Here is a 5,427-nt window from a genome sequence, read left to right as displayed (position 1 = left end):
CTCTAGGACAGTGTAGATTTCAGCAAAAATAAGTCTCGCCCCTCGTAGAAAATTATTTCCCCGCTGAATCCAGATGTGCGCAAGTGGTTACGGTTATTTAAACCAGTGATATCTCAAGTGCAGCTTTGAGTACTGCATGACAACGCAAGCCATAAGCATTTCAGAGCATTGTTTCTGCTAACAGCTGGTTTTCAAACATTCTGGACAATGCTTTGTCCCAATTCATTCCTCATAGAATCTGTTCTTTTCTAAACAACAGCACAAAATGAGTTATCTGGGAATGAGAACCTGATACACAGGATAATCCAATCCCAATCTAGCACAGGCTCCTCATCCAGCACATCACCGTCAATGTCCACCATATCCAGCAGAGTCTCAGTTCTTTTGACTGGGAGAGAGCCAGCGATCCCAGTGCATCTGTCCAAGGGTCTCAGTCTGTCTCTTGGCTTCTTCTCTTTCCAGACCCCACACTCCTCCCTCACTCCCCTCCTTTCCTACCACCCTGAAGCCATCTGCCTTTGTCATGCAAATAGAGTCATTTTTTAAAAGAACCCTACTTACGCAAGCAGTGTCAGGCATTTGGAACAGAGAGTTTATCAACAGCAGCAGGGTGACGGACATTTTTACCACATCGTCTCCATTTATGCCTTCTATAGGACTCTCTAAAGTTAATTGGAACATCTGTTTCATTGCTGTTCTTCATAGTCAATAAAAGATTAGTACTACTCATGTAATGAGTGTATACCAAACCATAAAGACCAGATTTTTTGGAAGGCTTTCAAATTGTGGTTTTGTGCACAGGGCTTGAAAAGCTTTTGCATACATTCTGACATCAAGTGTATCTTCACAAACCATGGACAGTAGCAAAATACTGTCAGAGCAGGTAACATCAATTCATCTCCTGAAGATGTCTGCTAAATTAGAGAGGCTTTGCCAGCTAGCTGTCCAACAATAGCTGTATGACCTAGTATTCTAAATCAAATGGATTACAGACAAAATTGAATTGCATTGTAAATCTTTAGTTAGAACTCTTTACCTAAAAGGAAAGTTTGTCTCTTTACTTGGTAGTTTTATACTTAAGCCATGCCTATTTACTTGCTCGACAATTGGTAGAGAAATTCTTATAAAGTGTACATACAAATGAGGAATTGCTTATGGTGATATTGATGTTGAGACACAAATTACAAATGACAGCTTCTTGACCAATCACACACTGTTCGTTCACGAGTGAGTGGAGATTGATTAAGTTTGGCCAGAATTTTGGAGTATGGGTCCAGTGTCTCATGGACTTTGGAGGCACTAGCAGAATATGGGACAAAGCTGCAAGTTCAGCTATGGGTCAGGAAGTTCCCTTGTGTCATGAGGTCTATTTGTGGACTTCCTGTTTGCATCATTTTGCTTGCCTTTTTACTCCTCCCGCGTTCTCCTCACACCTGTGACCCTGTGAAATTAGTTACAATAGGACTAACCCATTAATATGACCATCATGTCTACTATAAGTTACCTGTCTAGACAAACTGTCACACATTCTTAATACTTAGAATCCACTGATCCAAATAAAGACTGACCGAGACAAAGCTGGTCATTAGTATTCCATCTAGGGTATGCATGCAAGTGAGAAAAACTGGACAAGGGCCAACAGTCACAAAGCCTCCGCCATGCTGAGACTCCTGGACATTGCTCTCCCTCGTGCCCTAATCTCTTGACGCCTATTCATCTAGTGAACAACAACTTTTCACTTCAGTCGTGCCAGGGTTTAGACATTGCTGTGAAAAACCAAACATTTACTTGACAGCGTTGAGCTGAAGAAAAATGGTTGAAGAACAACACATCCTGGATGGTTTCTGCAAAGTCCAATCAAGGATTGATGTTCTTGAAGAGTGAGTTGTGGATGAAAAATAATAGTTAAAGTTTTTTTAGCTTAGTTAATGCAAAAAACAGACGTTCGTCTTCAACATTTTAAAATGTCACTAAAGCCCTTTGTACGGTAACTACTCCTTGCTGAAGAGATGGTGGCATTAAAACTATTTGATTTAAAAACATGATCTTTATATCAACATCACAAAAAATGGCCATTTATTCTACTATAGGTCACAAATCTCCAAAGACACATTTACTTTCTTACATCTTTGTAAAGGATGTAAAAATGTAACCACCTTATTAATGCTACCAGTAGGTCTTTACTCAGTAACAGAGCTAGCTAGTTTCAGACAATGTTCAAGGATGTAAGGTTCAATGCCTATTAATGCCTATTATTGTCATTTGTTTTTCACTAAAATTCAAATTGTGAGTGACTGCCTGTTACAAAGAAACATCTGTGATGCATTTTGGGATGTGTTTTGACTTGATAAATAAAGTTAAAACTTTATTTCACATTGAAAAGCTTCAAACAGCTTTAATAAGGTTCACGCAAGGACCCTCTGAAGGTACTCGAAAGAAAGACAGCCATGTCAAAAGCCAATGTAAAAGAAGGTTAGTCAGTGTGAGGGGACCTTAGATCCTTCTTTCTTTGTTAGGGTGTTATAAGCAGTTATTAGTTTGAAGGTCTGTTGTTGATTTGATTTTGCCATGTCTGAGGCCTACAGTATCTGAGGAAAAATGAGCAATTGTTTGACAGAACAGTTCCTCTACTTTCTGATTTGACAACAAGGGTTACTTATCAATGTGATGGAGTTAGACTATGTCTCACTTTATTTTTTAGATAGATTTTGAGATCCTTTGATTTTATTGTGCTGCCAAAAGCTATTTAATCTTATAACATAAAGTATCTTGACATCTACTTGATTAATTTGCCAAATGTCTAGTACCAATCCACCCAAAATGAGCATTTAAAAAAAAAAATTAACTACCTAGTCTTTAAGCAAAGGTCTGGGGGGTAAACAGTTGCCTGAGGTGCTCCTGTGATACTCCTGACTGTGTCTAACACACAGCCATGCAGTCCCACATTCTGTGAGGTTGTTAAGCCAGGCCAGATCTATAATAATAGCTACACATGTTATGTTTGATCCCAAAGTGTTTTTGAGATAGTGAGATGGTGGATTTTTCCATGGTAGTGTTGTGATTACACCTCTCAGCCCTAAGCCCTTTTGGGCACCTATTTTTTTTTACCCCTCTCTTCACAGAAAAAGAGAGGATAGCTGGTGTATTGGAGCATTTAGAAGCTGGAGAGACCTTAGACCCTAGACTCACATTGCTAAGATTTATGTAACATGCATTTAAAAAATGTTTAAGTTGCGACTTCACATCTGAAAAGGGTTAAGGACAATACAAGACCCAGGCTGCTGAATAAATGAGTGAAGAAACTCAGCACTAGTTGGTGGTGGTGTAACACATTCCTTGTAAACCTGACAGCTGGTGAAGACAAGGGAGGTACTGGAATGGGTCAACTACAATCCAGTGAACTGGGTCATAAAAACGGTGGCAGTCAACAGAAGTGCAGAGCAAGAGATGCTAAGGCCTTCTCCTGTGCATCCCCAAGCAACACAACATGGTAAGACTGCTGACCTACTTAACTATTTAACAGAAAGGTTTTTGCTGTGGAAATACACAGTTTCAGCTGTGTTCTGGGTGCAAGTTAAAACATGGTAAACGTGTACTATTTCATCATAACTACAGACATGATAGCAGAATATTTGAGTGTAACTTATGTGTATGTGTAGGCCTCTTTTACTTGACCTATCACTGTGAAGTTGGGGGGAAAAAAAGAAAAACCCCTCACTGATGAGCATTCAAAAGAGGGTTTTTCAGTATTTTTGTAGCTGGTTCAGCACAGCCAGTAAAGCCACATAAATCTAATCTCTAACCCGTGTGTTTTGACCACACTAAAGACTTGCAGTCCTTAACAACCCTGCTAAGTTATAAAACAGTGCTTGGGTTTTTCCCCCCGGTTATTTGAGTAATCTGTCCTGCTTTTCGCCTGAAGTCAACAAGCGCCTCTGGTCAGAGCTCTCTTCATCAACAGACCACAGTAAGCAGAGGCTCACAAAAGAAGCACGGGCTAATTGACCTCCTCCCTCTGCTCGCTCTCCCCTCCACTGTAACTTGGCCTCCACTGCCACCCAGTGTATTTCCATGACAACCTGGGGATTGTAAGAGAGGTATGGACACGTCAAACAGTCGGTGGGCGCGCATCGTTGCACACAAAAGGCCACTGACCTACATGCGGAGCGAGGATGAAGGCTTTTCCCAGAAGAACAGGCCCAGCAGAAAAAGTAGAAAACATGACAGAAACAGAGTGACAACCCCTCCCAAAAAACTCCTTTTTTTAAGTCTCACTCAGGTGCTCAGTTGTTAAATCAGTTTCTAGCAACATAAAAATGGAGTGTGCAAGCGTGTAAAGGGGAAAGTGATTTTTTTTTTAGAGGACTGAGTTCTGTTTGCTTCATGCATACTTTAAACACAACATAGTAAGTAGCTAACAGAACAATCCACATGTGATATTGTATGAAGGTCAGATGACATATACTGTATTGGCAAAACTGTGGTATAAAAAAATGACAGAATAAAAAAGACTTTTGGCTGATCAGCAATCGGGGGCCATGTTTGTCCAGCCTAATCTGGAACCTGCAGATACCCTTTATGGCTGCCCATTGCCCATCAATCAGGTCTGCTACTGAGGAACAGCAGGGGTCACACGGTTGCCAGGGAGACCGCCTTTAAAAGCAGGCATATAAACTATATATTGTGTTGGCATGAAACAAAGAGAAAGACAGGGAGAGAAGGATGGGCTCTTGTGCTGAGCTGAGTCAACCCCTCTCTCTGCACAGGAAGCTCATCAAGCAAACTTCTCACTTAAAAAGAGAATGTACTAAATATCAAATACCATGCACTGTGTGTGCCTCTGACATGGTGTATAAGACGTGCAAACTCAGCAGTATGCCTTCTAGCAAGGAAATAAGACAGTTGGCATAAAATTCAGGCTGGTGCATTTTAGATGGGAGCTCAGTATTGGGCATGGAGGCTTGTGCATGTGGTTTAATTCGGCCACACGTTAAACAATGACCTGGAAATGCATTAGCATTTCCAGTACCCTTCTGTCTGGTGTTTAAGGTTAGATGCATGAAGGTCTGTGATTAACGTGAGTTTTTATGGTTTAAGACAACAAACAGAATACAAAGGTTTTACAGAAAATAAGATCATTTGTGAAGTTTTTATATTTTTTATTGTTATTTGGTGATGAGCAGCATGTTTTAGCTATTAGAGGTGGAGATAGTTGGATCTACTGTTCACACAAACTGTATACAGTTTTATATTCAAAGATAGCAGTTAAATCTAAGAAGCTTAACAGAAGAGGACAAAAGAGAAAAATCTAATACCCAGAACTGTTTTGAGTTTTTGGATTTTTACTTTAATCTTTGATTTTTGCTGAGATGTTGGTTCATGATGAACATTAAAAAAAACGATCCATGTGAGAAATTCTGATTTAAA

Source organism: Parambassis ranga, chromosome 9 (assembly GCF_900634625.1).
Source record: "Parambassis ranga chromosome 9, fParRan2.1, whole genome shotgun sequence".
NCBI classification, from domain to species: Eukaryota; Metazoa; Chordata; class Actinopteri; family Ambassidae; genus Parambassis; species Parambassis ranga.
Note: the sequence above shows the minus strand (reverse complement) of the source record.